Source organism: Oncorhynchus kisutch, linkage group LG23 (assembly GCF_002021735.2).
Source record: "Oncorhynchus kisutch isolate 150728-3 linkage group LG23, Okis_V2, whole genome shotgun sequence".
NCBI classification, from domain to species: domain Eukaryota; kingdom Metazoa; phylum Chordata; class Actinopteri; order Salmoniformes; family Salmonidae; genus Oncorhynchus; species Oncorhynchus kisutch.
Window position 1 is genome coordinate 9203645 of NC_034196.2, and position 17837 is coordinate 9221481.

The 17837-nt window shown below is 44.8% G+C and overlaps 29 non-coding genes across 29 annotated transcripts; all 29 read left to right on the forward strand.

The window, feature by feature from the left end:
• The first annotated feature begins 1339 nt into the window (after window positions 1-1339).
• On the forward strand, window positions 1340-1410 carry trnad-guc (transfer RNA aspartic acid (anticodon GUC)). Its single transcript has one exon. It is a non-coding gene; the product is annotated as a tRNA-Asp (tRNA).
• A 117-nt stretch (window positions 1411-1527) lies between these two features.
• Window positions 1528-1600, forward strand: trnag-gcc (transfer RNA glycine (anticodon GCC)). Its single transcript has one exon. It is a non-coding gene; the product is annotated as a tRNA-Gly (tRNA).
• A 1464-nt stretch (window positions 1601-3064) lies between these two features.
• trnag-gcc (transfer RNA glycine (anticodon GCC)) lies at window positions 3065-3134 on the forward strand. Its single transcript has one exon. It is a non-coding gene; the product is annotated as a tRNA-Gly (tRNA).
• Window positions 3135-4412: 1278 nt separating this feature from the next.
• Window positions 4413-4482, forward strand: trnad-guc (transfer RNA aspartic acid (anticodon GUC)). The gene has a single exon. It is a non-coding gene; the product is annotated as a tRNA-Asp (tRNA).
• Window positions 4483-4601: 119 nt separating this feature from the next.
• Window positions 4602-4671, forward strand: trnag-gcc (transfer RNA glycine (anticodon GCC)). Its single transcript has one exon. It is a non-coding gene; the product is annotated as a tRNA-Gly (tRNA).
• Window positions 4672-5182: 511 nt separating this feature from the next.
• trnad-guc (transfer RNA aspartic acid (anticodon GUC)) lies at window positions 5183-5255 on the forward strand. Its single transcript has one exon. It is a non-coding gene; the product is annotated as a tRNA-Asp (tRNA).
• A 118-nt stretch (window positions 5256-5373) lies between these two features.
• On the forward strand, window positions 5374-5446 carry trnag-gcc (transfer RNA glycine (anticodon GCC)). The gene has a single exon. It is a non-coding gene; the product is annotated as a tRNA-Gly (tRNA).
• Window positions 5447-5957: 511 nt separating this feature from the next.
• On the forward strand, window positions 5958-6029 carry trnad-guc (transfer RNA aspartic acid (anticodon GUC)). The gene has a single exon. It is a non-coding gene; the product is annotated as a tRNA-Asp (tRNA).
• A 121-nt stretch (window positions 6030-6150) lies between these two features.
• On the forward strand, window positions 6151-6221 carry trnag-gcc (transfer RNA glycine (anticodon GCC)). Its single transcript has one exon. It is a non-coding gene; the product is annotated as a tRNA-Gly (tRNA).
• Window positions 6222-6729: 508 nt separating this feature from the next.
• trnad-guc (transfer RNA aspartic acid (anticodon GUC)) lies at window positions 6730-6801 on the forward strand. The gene has a single exon. It is a non-coding gene; the product is annotated as a tRNA-Asp (tRNA).
• A 697-nt stretch (window positions 6802-7498) lies between these two features.
• trnad-guc (transfer RNA aspartic acid (anticodon GUC)) lies at window positions 7499-7569 on the forward strand. Its single transcript has one exon. It is a non-coding gene; the product is annotated as a tRNA-Asp (tRNA).
• A 118-nt stretch (window positions 7570-7687) lies between these two features.
• Window positions 7688-7757, forward strand: trnag-gcc (transfer RNA glycine (anticodon GCC)). Its single transcript has one exon. It is a non-coding gene; the product is annotated as a tRNA-Gly (tRNA).
• A 514-nt stretch (window positions 7758-8271) lies between these two features.
• Window positions 8272-8342, forward strand: trnad-guc (transfer RNA aspartic acid (anticodon GUC)). Its single transcript has one exon. It is a non-coding gene; the product is annotated as a tRNA-Asp (tRNA).
• A 1500-nt stretch (window positions 8343-9842) lies between these two features.
• Window positions 9843-9914, forward strand: trnad-guc (transfer RNA aspartic acid (anticodon GUC)). The gene has a single exon. It is a non-coding gene; the product is annotated as a tRNA-Asp (tRNA).
• A 118-nt stretch (window positions 9915-10032) lies between these two features.
• Window positions 10033-10105, forward strand: trnag-gcc (transfer RNA glycine (anticodon GCC)). The gene has a single exon. It is a non-coding gene; the product is annotated as a tRNA-Gly (tRNA).
• A 2095-nt stretch (window positions 10106-12200) lies between these two features.
• On the forward strand, window positions 12201-12271 carry trnad-guc (transfer RNA aspartic acid (anticodon GUC)). The gene has a single exon. It is a non-coding gene; the product is annotated as a tRNA-Asp (tRNA).
• A 738-nt stretch (window positions 12272-13009) lies between these two features.
• trnad-guc (transfer RNA aspartic acid (anticodon GUC)) lies at window positions 13010-13080 on the forward strand. The gene has a single exon. It is a non-coding gene; the product is annotated as a tRNA-Asp (tRNA).
• A 120-nt stretch (window positions 13081-13200) lies between these two features.
• trnag-gcc (transfer RNA glycine (anticodon GCC)) lies at window positions 13201-13271 on the forward strand. Its single transcript has one exon. It is a non-coding gene; the product is annotated as a tRNA-Gly (tRNA).
• Window positions 13272-13787: 516 nt separating this feature from the next.
• trnad-guc (transfer RNA aspartic acid (anticodon GUC)) lies at window positions 13788-13859 on the forward strand. The gene has a single exon. It is a non-coding gene; the product is annotated as a tRNA-Asp (tRNA).
• A 119-nt stretch (window positions 13860-13978) lies between these two features.
• Window positions 13979-14049, forward strand: trnag-gcc (transfer RNA glycine (anticodon GCC)). Its single transcript has one exon. It is a non-coding gene; the product is annotated as a tRNA-Gly (tRNA).
• Window positions 14050-14565: 516 nt separating this feature from the next.
• trnad-guc (transfer RNA aspartic acid (anticodon GUC)) lies at window positions 14566-14637 on the forward strand. The gene has a single exon. It is a non-coding gene; the product is annotated as a tRNA-Asp (tRNA).
• Window positions 14638-14756: 119 nt separating this feature from the next.
• Window positions 14757-14827, forward strand: trnag-gcc (transfer RNA glycine (anticodon GCC)). The gene has a single exon. It is a non-coding gene; the product is annotated as a tRNA-Gly (tRNA).
• Window positions 14828-15342: 515 nt separating this feature from the next.
• trnad-guc (transfer RNA aspartic acid (anticodon GUC)) lies at window positions 15343-15414 on the forward strand. The gene has a single exon. It is a non-coding gene; the product is annotated as a tRNA-Asp (tRNA).
• A 119-nt stretch (window positions 15415-15533) lies between these two features.
• On the forward strand, window positions 15534-15604 carry trnag-gcc (transfer RNA glycine (anticodon GCC)). Its single transcript has one exon. It is a non-coding gene; the product is annotated as a tRNA-Gly (tRNA).
• Window positions 15605-16120: 516 nt separating this feature from the next.
• Window positions 16121-16192, forward strand: trnad-guc (transfer RNA aspartic acid (anticodon GUC)). Its single transcript has one exon. It is a non-coding gene; the product is annotated as a tRNA-Asp (tRNA).
• A 119-nt stretch (window positions 16193-16311) lies between these two features.
• On the forward strand, window positions 16312-16382 carry trnag-gcc (transfer RNA glycine (anticodon GCC)). The gene has a single exon. It is a non-coding gene; the product is annotated as a tRNA-Gly (tRNA).
• Window positions 16383-16898: 516 nt separating this feature from the next.
• Window positions 16899-16970, forward strand: trnad-guc (transfer RNA aspartic acid (anticodon GUC)). The gene has a single exon. It is a non-coding gene; the product is annotated as a tRNA-Asp (tRNA).
• A 119-nt stretch (window positions 16971-17089) lies between these two features.
• Window positions 17090-17160, forward strand: trnag-gcc (transfer RNA glycine (anticodon GCC)). Its single transcript has one exon. It is a non-coding gene; the product is annotated as a tRNA-Gly (tRNA).
• A 514-nt stretch (window positions 17161-17674) lies between these two features.
• On the forward strand, window positions 17675-17746 carry trnad-guc (transfer RNA aspartic acid (anticodon GUC)). Its single transcript has one exon. It is a non-coding gene; the product is annotated as a tRNA-Asp (tRNA).
• Window positions 17747-17837: the final 91 nt, after the last annotated feature.

The following is a 17837-nucleotide window of genomic DNA, read 5'->3' on the forward strand; positions in this document are numbered from 1 at the left end:
GGCTACATGCTTTTACCTATAATTTACTAAATCTGGGCCATTTAGTTATTGTTTTGAAATGTTTTGTTACTATACTGTAAAATAAATACATTGGGGCTCACTGGAAAACAAATGTTATTGGAGTGCAAATATATAAGGGCTGCACATGGAACCACAAAAGAACAATGTGTTATGTTTATTTTATCAAAAATATGAAAACTCTGAATAGAGTACACTCTGGTACCATGGCTTTTAGTTTATTTTTGTTCCTCTAAGTAGGCTGCTTTGTAAGTATAAAATGTTTTGAGTTCTCCCAACTTGGATGGTCAGCACTGCACATGAAATGTTGTCCTGTTTGAGATTACATTCGACATTGTACTTACTACTTAAAAACACATTTCTCTGGTTTCTATATCATGTTACATGTCCTATCATAGTTTTAGGCTTTGTCATGCTTCATTTAAACCTTTTATTATTTGTGCATAATTAGTAGATATTCTGTTAGTTAGAATTGTTTAAATTATTGTCAAATGTGATATCACACTAAAAGGAACATCATCGCCTTGGTCTTTTACTGGGAATTTGTGGAGAAATGTTTGTAATTCAACTTTTTTGCCTTGTGAAAATATGTAAATAGTTGAGATGCAATGTACAGAGGTGTATAAAGACTGATTGGCAATTCATTTAGGTTATTTTTCTTCCAAGTAACTTTTTCCAAAGAGGCTGTTTTGTAGCTTGGCCTGTAGATGAGATGAATGTTAAAAATGTTGGGACCAGTTTACGGTACATTTCTGCCATCTCGACCAGAGCTCTGCAGTGTAAAATGTTTGACGCAATAAAAACTTTGGAAAAATGTGCTGGCTGTGTGAATTATTCTTCTTAACCATGGACTGCCACCCTCTTCCTGGAGGTCTACAGTCCTGATGTGTTTTCAGTCAAACCTTAATTTAACACAGCTGATTCTACTAAGTAGCTGCTGAATCAGATATGCTTAAAGAAGAGTTTGACTGAACCTGCAGGACAGTAGATCTCGGACCAGATGGGACTCATTCCTTTTGCAAGGCTTTAGTTATTAATGGGAAAGAGTAACAACTTGTCAGTGACAACTGTCTTGAGTTTGGCATATGTGACAATGTCCTGGGATTTCCCACAAACGCCTCACCTTCTAACTAGTAACGAGCAAATCGATTACATGTACGTGTCTGTGCAGAGTCTCAGCTTTCCATAGAGGGGTCGTAGTAGTTCCTAGCTCCAACCATTCAGTCTCTACAGATATTTATGTTAGAAGTGTTAAGCCCACACGCCAAAACTTAGGGTTAGTACCAATGCTCACGTTTTTTCAAAGGTATGACCCACCTGCTCCTCGTTAGTATAGTGGTGAGTATCCCGCCTGTCACGCGGGAGACCGGGGTTCATTCCCCCGACGGGGAGAAAGGACTGCTTTTTTTTTAGGGTGAACAATGTAGCTGAGCCCACAAGTGGAAAAATTCTGGAAAAAAAGCTTTATGATACGATTTCCAGCCTTTGGGGTTACCTCACACCTTCCAAGCATTGGTTGTTCAGTGGTAGTAGAATTCTCGCCTGCCACGCGGAGGCCCGGGTTCGATTCCCGGCCAATGCAAGAAGTTTTGAAACATGTAATTTTGACAGTATGCAAACCCCTGAGGAGGAATCTGTGTTAGATGGCCAGGCCAACAGAAATCTGGGTCTGGGCGAATTCTCAACTGACTCTTGAAAAATACGACTTTGCTTTCATTTACAGTTTGGACATTTACTCATTTCTCAGTAGACTTTGGTGAATCCATTGCAGATTTCCAGTGTGTGAGGTGGAAAAGAGTAACCAACTTGTCATTGACAACAGTCTTGAGGTTGGGATTTGTGACATGTCCTGGGATTTCCCACAAACGCCTCACCTTCTAACTAGTATTGTGTGGCCTGTGAGCGGTATAGAGCAAAATCGATTACATTATGTACGTGTCTAGTGAGAGTCTCAGCTTTCCATAGGGGTCGTAGTAGTTCCTAGCTCCAACCATTCAGTCTCTACAGATATTTATGTTAGAAGTGCTTAAGGCCCAACACGCAAACTTAGGGTTAGTACCAATGCTCCACTTTTTTCAAAGTATGACCCACCTGCTCCTCGTTAGTATAGTGGTGAGTATCCCCGCCTGTCACGCGGAGACCGGGGTTTCAATTCCCCGACGGGATAAAGGACTGCCTTTTTTTTTTAGGGTGACAATGTAGCTGAGCCACAAGTGGAAAATATTCTGGAAAAAAAGCTTTATGATACGATTTCCAGCCTTTGGGGTTAACTCACCCTTCCAAGGCATTGGTTGTTCAGTGGTAGAATTCTCGCCTGCCACGCGTGGGCGGGTTCGATTCCCGGCCAATGCAAGAAGTTTTTAACATGTAATTTTGACAAGTATGCAACCCCTGAGGAGAAATCTGTGTTAGATTGCCAGGCCACCGAAATCTCTGGTCTTGGGCGAATTCTCAACTGACTCTTGAAAAATACGACTTTGCTTTCATTTCAGTTTGGACATTTACTCATTCTCAGTAGACTTTGGTGAATCCATTGCAGATTTCCAGTGTGTGAGGTGGAAAGAGTAACCAACTTGTCATTGACAACAGTCTTGAGGTTGGGATTTGTGACAATGTCCTGGGATTTCCCACAAACGCCTCACCTTCTAACTAGTATTGTGTGGCTGTGAGCGGTATAGAGCAAAATCGATTACATGTACGTGTCTGTGAGAGTCTCAGCTTTCCATAGAGGGGTCGTAGTAGTTCCTAGCTCCAACCATTCAGTCTTACAGATATTTATGTTAGAAGTGTTTAAGCCCAACACGCAAACTTAGGGTTAGTACCAATGCTCCACGTTTTTTCAAAGGTATGACCACCTGCTCCTCGGTTAGTATAGTGGTGAGTATCCCGCCTGTCACGGGAGACCGGGGGTTCATTCCCCGACGGGAGAAAGGACTGCTTTTTTTTTAGGGTGAACAATGTAGCTGAGCCCCAAGTGGAAAATATTCTTGGAAAAAAAGCTTTATGATACGATTTCCAGCCTTTGGGGTTAACTCACCCTTCCAAGGCATTGGTTGTTCAGTGGTAGAATTCTCGCCTGCCACGCGGGAGGCCCGGGTTCGATTCCGGCCAATGCAAGAAGTTTTGAACATGTAATTTTGACAAGTATGCAACCCCTGAGGAGGAAATCTGTGTTAGATTGCCAGGCCAACAGAAATCTCTGGTCTTGGGCGAATTCTCAACTGACTCTTGAAAAATACGACTTTGCTTTCATTTACAGTTTGGACATTTACTCATTCTCAGTAGACTTTGGTGAATCCATTGCAGATTTCCAGTGTGTGAGTGGAAAAGAGTAACCAACTTGTCATTGACAACAGTCTTGAGGTTGGATTTGTGACAATGTCCTGGGATTTCCCACAAAAGCCTCACTTCTAACTAGTATTGTGTGGCCTGTGGCGGTTATAGAGCAAAATCGATTACATGTACGTGTCTGTGAGAGTCTCAGCTTTCCATAGAGGGGTCGTAGTAGTTCCTAGCTCCAACCATTCAGTCTCTACAGATATTTATGTTAGAAGTGTTTAAGCCCAACACGCCAAACTTAGGGTTAGTACCAATGCTCCACGTTTTTTCAAAGTATGACCCACTGCTCCTCGTTAGTATAGTGGTGAGTATCCCCGCCTGTCACGCGGGAGAGACGGGGTCATTCCCCGAGGGAGAAAGACTGCTTTTTTTTTTAGGGTGAACAATGTAGCTGAGCCCACAAGTGGAAAATATTCTTGGAAAAAAAGCTTTATGATACGATTTCCAGCCTTGGGGTTAACTCACCCTTCCAAGGCATTGGTTGTTCAGTGGTAGAATTCTCGCCTGCACAGCGGGAGGCCCGGGTTCGATTCCCGGCCAATGCAAGAAGTTTTGAACATGTAATTTGACAAGTATGCAAACCCCTGAGGAGGAAATCTGTGTTAGATTGCCAGGCCAACAGAAATCTCTGGTCTGGGGCGAATTCTCAACTGACTCTTGAAAAATACGACTTTGCTTTCATTTACAGTTTGGACATTTACTCATTCTCAGTAGACTTTGGTGAATCCATTGCAGATTCCAGTGTGTGAGGTGAAAAGAGTAACCAACTTGTCATTGACAACAGTCTTGAGGTTGGGATTTGTGACAATGTCCTGGGATTTCCCACAAACGCCTCACCTTCTAACTAGTATTGTGTGGCCTGTGAGCGGTATAGAGCAAAATCGATTACATGTACGTGTCTGTGAGAGTCTCAGCTTTCCATAGAGGGGTCGTAGTAGTTCCTAGCTCCAACCATTAGTCTCTACAGATATTTATGTTAGAAGTGTTTAAGCCCAACACGCCAAACTTAGGGTTAGTACCAATGCTCCACGTTTTTCAAAGGTATGACCACCTGCTCCTCGTTAGTATAGTGGTGAGTATCCCCGCCTGTCACGCGGGGACCGGGGTTCAATCCCCGACGGGGAGAAAGGACTGCTTTTTTTTTAGGGGAAACAATGTAGCTGAGCCCACAAGTGGAAAATATTCTTGGAAAAAAAAGCTTTATGATACGATTTCTAGCTTTGGGGTTAACTCACCCTTCCAAGGCATTGGTTGTTCAGTGGTAGAATTCTCGCCTGCCACGCGGGAGGCCGGGTTCGATTCCCGGCCAATGCAAGAAGTTTTGAACATGTAATTTTGACAAGTATGCAAACCCTGAGAGGAAATCTGTGTTAGATTGCCAGGCCAACAGAAATCTCTGGTCTGGGCGAATTCTCAACTGACTCTTGAAAAATACGACTTTGCTTTCATTTACAGTTTGGACATTTACTCATTCTCAGTAGACTTGGTGAATCCATTGCAGATTTCCAGTGTGTGAGGTGGAAAAGAGTAACCAACTTGTCATTGACAACAGTCTTGAGGTTGGGATTTGTGACAATGTCCTGGATTTCCCACAAACGCCTCACCTTCTAACTAGTATTGTGTGGCCTGTGAGCGGTATAGAGAGCAAAATCGATTACATGTACGTGTCTGTGAGAGTCTCAGCTTTCCATAGAGGGGTCGTAGTAGTTCCTAGCTCCAACCATTCAGTCTCTACAGATATTATGTTAGAAGTGTGTTAAGCCCAACACGCAAACTTAGGGTTAGTACCAATGCTCCACGTTTTTTCAAAGGTATGACCACCTGCTCCTCGTTAGTATAGTGGTGAGTATCCCCGCCTGTCACGCGGGGAGACCGGGGTTCAATTCCCCGACGGGGAGAAAGGACTGCTTTTTTTTTTAGGGTGAACATGTAGCTGAGCCCACAAGTGGAAAATATTCTTGAAAAAAAGCTTTATGATACGATTTCCAGCCTTTGGGGTTAACTCACCCTTCCAAGGCATTGGTTGTTCAGTGGTAGAATTCTCGCCTGCCACGCGCGGGAGGCCCGGGTTCGATTCCCGGCCAATGCAAGAAGTTTTGAACATGTAATTTTGACAAGTATGCAAACCCTGAGGAGGAAATCTGTGTTAGATTGCCAGGCCAACAGAAATCTCTGGTCTTGGGCGAATTCTCAACTGACTCTTGAAAAATACGACTTTGCTTTCATTTACAGTTTGGACATTTACTCATTCTCAGTAGACTTTGGTGAATCCATTGCAGATTTCCAGTGTGTGAGGTGGAAAAGAGTAACCAACTTGTCATTGACAACAGTCTGAGGTTGGGATTGTGACAATGTCCTGGGATTTCCCACAAACGCCTCACCTTCTAACTAGTATTGTGTGGCCTGTGAGCGGTATAGAGCAAAATCGATTACATGTACGTGTCTGTGAGAGTCTCAGCTTTCCATAGAGGGGTCGTAGTAGTTCCTAGCTCCAACATTCAGTCTCTACAGATATTTATGTTAGAAGTGTTTAAGCCCAACACGCCAAACTTAGGGTTAGTACCAATGCTCACGTTTTTTCAAAGGTATGACCCACCTGCTCCTCGTTAGTATAGTGGTGAGTATCCCCGCCTGTCACGCGGGAGACCGGGGTTCAATTCCCCGACGGGGAGAAAGAAAGGAGCTTTTTTTTTTAGGGTGAACAATGTAGCTGAGCCCACAAGTGGAAAATATTCTTGGAAAAAAGCTTTATGATACGATTTCCAGCCTTTGGGGTTAACTCACCCTTCCAAGGCATTGGTTGTTCAGTGGTAGAATTCTCGCCTGCCACGCGGGAGGCCCGGGTTCGATTCCCGGCCAATGCAAGAAGTTTTGAACATGTAATTTTGACAAGTATGCAAACCCCTGAGGAGGAAATCTGTGTTAGATTGCCAGGCCAACAGAAATCTCTGGTTGGGCGAATTCTCAACTGACTCTTGAAAATACGACTTTGCTTTCATTTACAGTTTGGACATTTACTCATTCTCAGTAGACTTTGGTGAATCCATTGCAGATTCCAGTGTGTGAGGTGGAAAAGAGTAACCAACTTGTCATTGACAACAGTCTTGAGGTTGGGATTTGTGACAATGTCCTGGGATTTCCACAAACGCCTCACCTTCTAACTAGTATTGTGTGGCCTGTGAGCGGTATAGAGCAAAATCGATTACATGTACGTGTCTGTGAGAGTCTCAGCTTTCCATAGAGGGGTCGTAGTAGTCCTAGCTCCAACCATTCAGTCTCTACAGATATTTATGTTAGAAGTGTTTAAGCCCAACACGCCAACTTAGGGTTAGTACCAATGCTCCACGTTTTTCAAAGGTATGACCCACCTGCTCCTCGTTAGTATAGTGGTGAGTATCCCCGCCTGTCACGCGGGAGACCGGGGTTCAATTCCCCGACGGGGAGAAGGATGCTTTTTTTTTAGGGTGAACAATGTAGCTGAGCCCACAGTGGAAATATTCTTGGAAAAAAAGCTTTATGATACGATTTCCAGCCTTGGGGTTAACTCACCCTTCCAAGGCATTGGTTGTTCAGTGGTAGAATTCTCGCCGCCACGCGGGAGGCCCGGGTTCGATTCCCGGCCAATGCAAGAAGTTTTGAACATGTAATTTTGACAAGTATGCAAACCCCTGAGGAGGAAATCTGTGTAGATTGCCAGGCCAACAGAAATCTCTGGTCTTGGGCGAATTCTCAACTGACTCTTGAAAAATACGACTTTGCTTTCATTTACAGTTTGGACATTTACTCATTCTCAGTAGACTTTGGTGAATCCATTGCAGATTTCCAGTGTGTGAGGTGGAAAAGAGTAACCAACTTGTCATTGACAACAGTCTTGAGGTTGGGATTTGTGACAATGTCCTGGGATTTCCCACAAACGCCTCACCTTCTAACTAGTATTGTGTGGCCTGTGAGCTTATAGAGCAAAATCGATTACATGTACGTGTCTGTGAGAGTCTCAGCTTTCCATAGAGGGGTGTAGTAGTTCCTAGCTCCAACCATTCAGTCTCTACAGATATTTATGTTAGAAGTGTTTAAGCCCAACACGCCAAACTTAGGGTTAGTACCAATGCTCCACGTTTTTTCAAAGGTATGACCCACCTGCTCCTCGTTAGTATAGTGGTGAGTATCCCCGCCTGTCACGCGGGGACCGGGGTTCAATTCCCCGACGGGGAGAAAGGACTGCTTTTTTTTTTAGGGTGAACATGTAGCTGAGCCCACAAGTGGAAAATATTCTTGGAAAAAAGCTTTATGATACGATTTCCAGCCTTTGGGGTTAGCTCACCCTTCCAAGGCATTGGTTGTTCAGTGGTAGAATTCTCGCCTGCCACGCGGGAGGCCGGGTTCGATTCCCGGCCAATGCAAGAAGTTTTGAACATGTAATTTTGACAAGTATGCAAACCCTGAGGAGGAAATCTGTGTTAGATTGCCAGGCCAACAGAAATCTTGGTCTTGGGCGAATTCTCAACTGACTCTTGAAAAATACGACTTTGCTTCATTTACAGTTTGGACATTTACTCATTCTCAGTAGACTTTGGTGAATCCATTGCAGATTTCCAGTGTGTGAGGTGGAAAAGAGTAACCAACTTGTCATTGACAACAGTCTTGAGGTTGGGATTTGTGACAATGTCCTGGGATTTCCCACAAACGCCTCACCTTCTAACTAGTATTGTGTGGCCTGTGAGCGGGTATAGAGAGCAAAATCGATTACATGTACGTGTCTGTGAGTCTCAGCTTTCCATAGAGGGGTCGTAGTAGTTCCTAGCTCCAACCATTCAGTCTCTACAGATATTTATGTTAGAAGGGTTTAAGCCCAACACGCCAAACTTAGGGTTAGTACCAATGCTCCACGTTTTTTCAAAGGTATGACCCACCTGCTCCTCGTTAGTATAGTGGTGAGTATCCCCGCCTGTCACGCGGAGACCGGGGTTCAATTCCCCGACGGGGAGAAAACTGCTTTTTTTTTAGGGTGAACAATGTAGCTGAGCCCACAAGTGGAAAATTCTTGGAAAAAAAGCTTTATGATACGATTTCCAGCCTTGGGTTAACTCACCCTTCCAAGGCATTGGTTGTTCAGTAGTAGAATTTCCTCGCCTGCCCCGCGGGAGGCCCCCGGGTTCGATTCCCGGCCAATGCAAGAAGTTTTGAACATGTAATTTTGACAAGTATGCAAACCCTGAGGAGGAAATCTGTGTTAGATTGCCAGGCCAACAGAATCTCTGGTCTTGGGCGAATTCTCACTGACTCTTGAAAAAAATACGACTTTGCTTTCATTTACAGGTTGGAACATTTACTCATTCTCAGTTAGACTTTGGTGAATCCATTGCAGATTCCAGTGTGTGAGGTGGAAAAGGAGTAACCAACTTGTCATTGACAACAGTCTGAGGTTGGATTTGTGACAATGTCCTGGGATTTCCCACAAACGCCCTCACCTTCTAAACTAGTATTGTGTGGCCTGTGAGCGGTATAGGAGCAAAATCGGATTACATGTACGTGTTAGTGAGAGTCTCAGCTTTCCATAGAGGGGTCATAGTAAGTTCCTAGCTCCAACCATTCAGTCTCTACAGATATTTATGTTAGAAGTGTTTAAGGCCCAAACACGCGCCAAACTTAGGGTAGTACCAATGCTGCCACGTTTTTTCAAAGTATGACCCACCTGCTCCTCGTTGTACTATGGTAGTGAGTATCCCCGCCGTGTCGACGCGGGAGACCCGGGGTAATTCCCCGACGGGGAGAAGGGACTGCTTTCTGTTTGTTAGGGTGAACAAATGTAGCTGAGTCCCACAAGTGGAAAGATAGTCTTGGAAAAAAAAGGCTTTATGATACGATTTCAGACCTATGGGGTTAACCTCACCCTTCCAAGGCATTGGTTGTTCATGGTAGAAATTCTCGCCTGCCACGCGGGAGGCCCCGGAGTTCGATTCCCGGCCAATGCAAGAAGTTTGAACATGTATTTTGACAATATGCAAACCCCTGAGGAGGAAATCTGTGTTAGATTCCAGGCCAACAGAACATCTCTGGTCTTGGGCGATTCTCACTGACTCTTGAAAAATACGACTTTGCTTTCATTTACAGTTGGACATTTACTCATTCTCAGTAGACTTTTGGTGAATCCATTGCAGATTTCCAGTGTGTGAGGTGGAAAAGAGTTAACCAACTTGTCATTGACAACAGTCTTGAGGTTGGGATTTGTGACAATGTCCTGGGATTTCCACAAACGCCTCACCTTTCTAACTAGTATGGTGTGGCCTGTGAGCGGTATAGAGCAAAATCGATTACATGTACGTGTCTGTGAGAGTCTCAGCTTGCCATAGAGGGGTCGTAGTAGTTCCTAGCTCCAACCTTCAGTCTCTACAGATATGTTATGTTAGAAGTGTTTAAGCGCCAACACGCCAAACTTAGGGGTTAGTAACAATGCTCCACGTTTTTCAAAGGTATGACCCACCTGCTCCTCGTTAGTATAGTGGTGAGTATCCCCGCCTGTCACGCGGGAGACCGGGGGTTCAATTCCCGACGGGGAGAAAGGACTGCTTTTTTTTTTAGGGTGAAACAATGTAGCTGAGCCCACAATGGAAAATATTCTTGAAAAAAAGCTTTATGATACGATTTCCAGCTTTGGGGTTACTCACCCTTCCAAGGGCATTGGTTGTTCAGTGTGGTAGAATTCTCGCCTGCCACGCGGAAGGCCCGGGTTCGATTCCCGGCCAATGCAAGAAGTTTTGAACATGTAATTTGACAAGTATGCAAACCCCTGAGGAGGAAATCTGTGTTAGATGCCAGGCCAACAGAAATCTCTGGTCTTGGCGAATTCTCAACTGACTCTTGAAAAATACGACTTTGCTTTCATTTACAGTTTGGACATTTACTCATTCTCAGTAGACTTTGGTGAATCCATTGCAGATTTCCAGTGTGTGAGGTGGAAAAGAGTAACCAACTTGTCATTGACAACAGTCTTGAGGTTGGGATTTGTGACAATGTCCTGGGGATTTCCCACAAACGCCTCACCTTCTAACTAGTATTGTGTGGCCTGTGAGCGGTATAGGAGCAAAATCGATTACATGTACGTGTCTGTGAGAGTCTCAGCTTTCCATAAGAGGGGTCGTAGTAGTTCCTAGCTCCAACCAGTATTCAGTCTACAGATATTTATGTTAGAAGTGTTTAAGCCCAACACGCAAACTTAGGTTAGTACCGAATGCTCCACGTTTTTTTCAAAGGTATGACCCACCTGCTCCCTCGTAGTATAGGGGTGAGTATACCCGCTGTCACAGCGGGAGAACCGGGGTTCAATTCCCGCGACCGGGAGGATAAGGACTGCTTTTTTTTAGGGTGAACAATGTAGCTGAGCCCACAAGTGGAAAACTAGTTCTTGGGAGAAAAAAGCTTAATGATACATTGTCCAGCCTTTGGGTTAACTCACCCTTCCAAGGCATTGGGTGTTCAGTGGTAGATTCTCGCCTTGCCCACCGCGGGAGGCGACGGGTTCGATTCCCGGCACAATGCAAGAAGTTTTGACCATGTAATTTTGACAAGTAATGCAAACCCCTGAGGAGGAAATCTGTGTTAGATTGCCAGGCCAACAGAAATCTCTGGTCTGGGCGAATTCTCAACTGACTCTTGAAAATACGACTTTGCTTCATTTACAGTTTGGACATTTCTCATTCTCAGTAGACTTTGGTGAATCCATTGCAGATTTCCAGTGTGTGAGGTGGAAAAGAGTAACCAACTTGTCATTGACACCAGTCCTTGAGGTTGGGATTTGTGACAATGTCCTGGGATTTCCCACAAACGCCTCACCTTCTAACTAGTATTGTGTGGCCTGTGAGCGGTATAGAGCAAAATCGATTACATGTACGTGTCTGTGAGAGTCTCAGCTTTCCTAGAGGGGTCGTAGTAGTTCCTAGCTCCAACCATTCAGTCTCTACAGATATTTTGTTAGAAGTGTTTAAGCCCAACACGCCAAACTTAGGGTTAGTACGCAATGCTCCACGTTTTTTCAAAGGTATGACGCCACCTGCTCCTCGTTAGTATAGTGGTGAGTATCCCCGCCTGTCACGCGGGAGACCGGGTTCAATTCCCCGACGGGAGAAAGGACGTGCTTTTTTTTTAGGGTGACAATGTAGCTGAGCCCACAAGTGGAAAATATTCTTGGAAAAAAAAGCATTTATGATACGATTTTCACCTTGGGGTTAACAACTCACCCTTCCAAGGCATTGGTTTGTTCATTGTAGAATTCTCGCCTGCCACGCGGGAGGCCGGGTTCGATTCCCGGCCAGATGCAAGAAGTTTTGAGACATGTAATTTGACAAGTATGGCAAACCCCTGAGGAAGGAAATCTGGTTAGATTGCCATGAGCCAACAGACAATCTCTGGTCTTGGGCGAATTCTCAACTGACTCTTGAAAAATACGACTTTGCTTTCATTTACAGGTTTGGGACATTTACTCATTCTCAGTAGACTTTGTGAATCCATTGCAGATTTCCAGTGTGTGAGGTGGAAGAAGAGTAACCAACTTGGTCATTAGACAACAGTCTTGAGGTTGGGATTTGTGACAATGTCCTAGGGATTTCCCACAACCCTCACCTTCTAACGAATGTACTTGTGTGGCCCTGTGAGCGGTAGAGAGCAAAATCGATTACATGTACGTTGTCTGTGAGAGTCTCATCTTTCCATAGAGGGGTCGTAGTAGTTCCTAGCTCCAACCATTCAGTCTCTACAGATATTTATGTTAGAAGTGTTTAAGCCCAACACGCCAAACTTAGGGTTAGTACCAATGCTCCCACGTTTTTTCAAAGGTATGACCCACCTGCTCCTCGTTAGTATAGTGGTGAGTATCCCCGCCTGTCACGCGGAGACCGGGGTTCAATTCCCCGACGGGGAGAAAGGACTGCTTTTTTTTTTAGGGTGAACAATGTAGCTGAGCCCACAAGTGGAAAATATTCTTGGAAAAAAGCTTTATGATACGATTTCCAGCCTTGGGGTTAACTCACCCTTCCAAGGCATTGGTTGTTCAGTGGTAGAATTCTCGCCTCTGCCACGCGGGAGGCCCGGGGTTCGATTCCCGGCCAATGCAAGAAGTTTTGAACATGTAATTTTGACAGTATGCAAACCCCTGAGAGGAAATCCTGTGTTAGGAAATTGCCAGGCAACAGAAATCATCTCTGGGCTTGGGCGAATTCGCAACTGACTCTTGAAAAATACGACTTGCTTTCATTTAACAGTTTATGGGACAATTTAAACTCATTCTCAGTAAGCCTTGGTGAATCCATTGCAGATTTCCAGTGTGGTGAGGTGGAAAAGAAGTAACCAATCCAACATTGTCATTGACGAACAGTTCTTGAGGTTGGGATTTGTGACAAATGTCCGGGGATTCCCCACAAACGCCCTCACCTTCTAACTAGTATTGTGTGTCCTGTGAGCGGTATAGAGGCAAAATTCGATTACATTACGGTCTGTGAGAGTCCTCAGCTTTCCATAGAGAGGGTCGTAGTAGTTCCTAGCTCCAACCATTCAGTCTCTATCAGATAATTTATGTTAGAAGGTTTAATCCCAACAACGCCAAACTTAGGGTTAGTATACCAATGCTCCACCCGTTTTTTCAAAGGATTGACCCACCTGCTCCTCGTTAGTATAGTGGTGAGTATCCCGCCTGTCACGCGGGAGACCGGGGTTCAATTCCCCGACGGGGAGAAAGGACTGCTTTTTTTTTTAGGGTGAACAATGTAGCTGAGCCCACAAGTGGAAAATATTCTTGGAAAAAAAGCTTTATGATACGATTTCCAGCCTTTGGGGTTAACTCACCCTTCCAAGGCATTGGTTGTTCAGTGGTAGAATTCTCGCCTGCCACGCGGGAGGCCCGGGTTCGATTCCCGGCCAATGCAAGAAGTTTTGAACATGTAATTTTGACAAGTATGCAAACCCCTGAGGAGGAAATCTGTGTTAGATTGCCAGGCCAACAGAAATCTCTGGTCTTGGGCGAATTCTCAACTGACTCTTGAAAAATACGACTTTGCTTTCATTTACAGTTTGGACATTTACTCATTCTCAGTAGACTTTGGTGAATCCATTGCAGATTTCCAGTGTGTGAGGTGGAAAAGAGTAACCAACTTGTCATTGACAACAGTCTTGAGGTTGGGATTTGTGACAATGTCCTGGGATTTCCCACAAACGCCTCACCTTCTAACTAGTATTGTGTGGCCTGTGAGCGGTATAGAGCAAAATCGATTACATGTACGTGTCTGTGAGAGTCTCAGCTTTCCATAGAGGGGTCGTAGTAGTTCCTAGCTCCAACCATTCAGTCTCTACAGATATTTATGTTAGAAGTGTTTAAGCCCAACACGCCAAACTTAGGGTTAGTACCAATGCTCCACGTTTTTTCAAAGGTATGACCCACCTGCTCCTCGTTAGTATAGTGGTGAGTATCCCCGCCTGTCACGCGGGAGACCGGGGTTCAATTCCCCGACGGGGAGAAAGGACTGCTTTTTTTTAGGGTGAACAATGTAGCTGAGCCCACAAGTGGAAAATATTCTTGGAAAAAAAAGCTTTATGATACGATTTCCAGCCTTTGGGGTTAACTCACCCTTCCAAGGCATTGGTTGTTCAGTGGTAGAATTCTCGCCTGCCACGCGGGAGGCCCGGGTTCGATTCCCGGCCAATGCAAGAAGTTTTGAACATGTAATTTTGACAAGTATGCAAACCCCTGAGGAGGAAATCTGTGTTAGATTGCCAGGCCAACAGAAATCTCTGGTCTTGGGCGAATTCTCAACTGACTCTTGAAAAATACGACTTTGCTTTCATTTACAGTTTGGACATTTACTCATTCTCAGTAGACTTTGGTGAATCCATTGCAGATTTCCAGTGTGTGAGGTGGAAAAGAGTAACCAACTTGTCATTGACAACAGTCTTGAGGTTGGGATTTGTGACAATGTCCTGGGATTTCCCACAAACGCCTCACCTTCTAACTAGTATTGTGTGGCCTGTGAGCGGTATAGAGCAAAATCGATTACATGTACGTGTCTGTGAGAGTCTCAGCTTTCCATAGAGGGGTCGTAGTAGTTCCTAGCTCCAACCATTCAGTCTCTACAGATATTTATGTTAGAAGTGTTTAAGCCCAACACGCCAAACTTAGGGTTAGTACCAATGCTCCACGTTTTTTCAAAGGTATGACCCACCTGCTCCTCGTTAGTATAGTGGTGAGTATCCCCGCCTGTCACGCGGGAGACCGGGGTTCAATTCCCCGACGGGGAGAAAGGACTGCTTTTTTTTTAGGGTGAACAATGTAGCTGAGCCCACAAGTGGAAAATATTCTTGGAAAAAAAGCTTTATGATACGATTTCCAGCCTTTGGGGTTAACTCACCCTTCCAAGGCATTGGTTGTTCAGTGGTAGAATTCTCGCCTGCCACGCGGGAGGCCCGGGTTCGATTCCCGGCCAATGCAAGAAGTTTTGAACATGTAATTTTGACAAGTATGCAAACCCCTGAGGAGGAAATCTGTGTTAGATTGCCAGGCCAACAGAAATCTCTGGTCTTGGGCGAATTCTCAACTGACTCTTGAAAAATACGACTTTGCTTTCATTTACAGTTTGGACATTTACTCATTCTCAGTAGACTTTGGTGAATCCATTGCAGATTTCCAGTGTGTGAGGTGGAAAAGAGTAACCAACTTGTCATTGACAACAGTCTTGAGGTTGGGATTTGTGACAATGTCCTGGGATTTCCCACAAACGCCTCACCTTCTAACTAGTATTGTGTGGCCTGTGAGCGGTATAGAGCAAAATCGATTACATGTACGTGTCTGTGAGAGTCTCAGCTTTCCATAGAGGGGTCGTAGTAGTTCCTAGCTCCAACCATTCAGTCTCTACAGATATTTATGTTAGAAGTGTTTAAGCCCAACACGCCAAACTTAGGGTTAGTACCAATGCTCCACGTTTTTCAAAGGTATGACCCACCTGCTCCTCGTTAGTATAGTGGTGAGTATCCCCGCCTGTCACGCGGGAGACCGGGGTTCAATTCCCCGACGGGGAGAAAGGACTGCTTTTTTTTTAGGGTGAACAATGTAGCTGAGCCCACAAGTGGAAAATATTCTTGGAAAAAAAGCTTTATGATACGATTTCCAGCCTTTGGGGTTAACTCACCCTTCCAAGGCATTGGTTGTTCAGTGGTAGAATTCTCGCCTGCCACGCGGGAGGCCCGGGTTCGATTCCCGGCCAATGCAAGAAGTTTTGAACATGTAATTTTGACAAGTATGCAAACCCCTGAGGAGGAAATCTGTGTTAGATTGCCAGGCCAACAGAAATCTCTGGTCTTGGGCGAATTCTCAACTGACTCTTGAAAAATACGACTTTGCTTTCATTTACAGTTTGGACATTTACTCATTCTCAGTAGACTTTGGTGAATCCATTGCAGATTTCCAGTGTGTGAGGTGGAAAAGAGTAACCAACTTGTCATTGACAACAGTCTTGAGGTTGGGATTTGTGACAATGTCCTGGGATTTCCCACAAACGCCTCACCTTCTAACTAGTATTGTGTGGCCTGTGAGCGGTATAGAGCAAAATCGATTACATGTACGTGTCTGTGAGAGTCTCAGCTTTCCATAGAGGGGTCGTAGTAGTTCCTAGCTCCAACCATTCAGTCTCTACAGATATTTATGTTAGAAGTGTTTAAGCCCAACACGCCAAACTTAGGGTTAGTACCAATGCTCCACGTTTTTTCAAAGGTATGACCCACCTGCTCCTCGTTAGTATAGTGGTGAGTATCCCCGCCTGTCACGCGGGAGACCGGGGTTCAATTCCCCGACGGGGAGAAAGGACTGCTTTTTTTTTAGGGTGAACAATGTAGCTGAGCCCACAAGTGGAAAATATTCTTGGAAAAAAAGCTTTATGATACGATTTCCAGCCTTTGGGGTTAACTCACCCTTCCAAGGCATTGGTTGTTCAGTGGTAGAATTCTCGCCTGCCACGCGGGAGGCCCGGGTTCGATTCCCGGCCAATGCAAGAAGTTTTGAACATGTAATTTTGACAAGTATGCAAACCCCTGAGGAGGAAATCTGTGTTAGATTGCCAGGCCAACAGAAATCTCTGGTCTTGGGCGAATTCTCAACTGACTCTTGAAAAATACGACTTTGCTTTCATTTACAGTTTGGACATTTACTCATTCTCAGTAGACTTTGGTGAATCCATTGCAGATTTCCAGTGTGTGAGGTGGAAAAGAGTAACCAACTTGTCATTGACAACAGTCTTGAGGTTGGGATTTGTGACAATGTCCTGGGATTTCCCACAAACGCCTCACCTTCTAACTAGTATTGTGTGGCCTGTGAGCGGTATAGAGCAAAATCGATTACATGTACGTGTCTGTGAGAGTCTCAGCTTTCCATAGAGGGGTCGTAGTAGTTCCTAGCTCCAACCATTCAGTCTCTACAGATATTTATGTTAGAAGTGTTTAAGCCCAACACGCCAAACTTAGGGTTAGTACCAATGCTCCACGTTTTTTCAAAGGTATGACCCACCTGCTCCTCGTTAGTATAGTGGTGAGTATCCCCGCCTGTCACGCGGGAGACCGGGGTTCAATTCCCCGACGGGGAGAAAGGACTGCTTTTTTTTTAGGGTGAACAATGTAGCTGAGCCCACAAGTGGAAAATATTCTTGGAAAAAAAGCTTTATGATACGATTTCCAGCCTTTGGGGTTAACTCACCCTTCCAAGGCATTGGTTGTTCAGTGGTAGAATTCTCGCCTGCCACGCGGGAGGCCCGGGTTCGATTCCCGGCCAATGCAAGAAGTTTTGAACATGTAATTTGACAAGTATGCAAACCCTGAGGAGGAAATCTGTGTTAGATTGCCAGGCCAACAGAAATCTCTGGTCTTGGGCGAATTCTCAACTGACTCTTGAAAAATACGACTTTGCTTTCATTTACAGTTTGGACATTTACTCATTCTCAGTAGACTTTGGTGAATCCATTGCAGATTTCCAGTGTGTGAGGTGGAAAAGAGTAACCAACTTGTCATTGACAACAGTCTTGAGGTTGGGATTTGTGACAATGTCCTGGGATTTCCCACAAACGCCTCACCTTCTAACTAGTATTGTGTGGCCTGTGAGCGGTATAGAGCAAAATCGATTACATGTACGTGTCTGTGAGAGTCTCAGCTTTCCATAGAGGGGTCGTAGTAGTTCCTAGCTCCAACCATTCAGTCTCTACAGATATTTATGTTAGAAGTGTTTAAGCCCAACACGCCAAACTTAGGGTTAGTACCAATGCTCCACGTTTTTTCAAAGGTATGACCCACCTGCTCCTCGTTAGTATAGTGGTGAGTATCCCCGCCTGTCACGCGGGAGACCGGGGTTCAATTCCCCGACGGGGAGAAAGGACTGCTTTTTTTTTAGGGTGAACAATGTAGCTGAGCCCACAAGTGGAAAATATTCTTGGAAAAAAAGCTTTATGATACGATTTCCA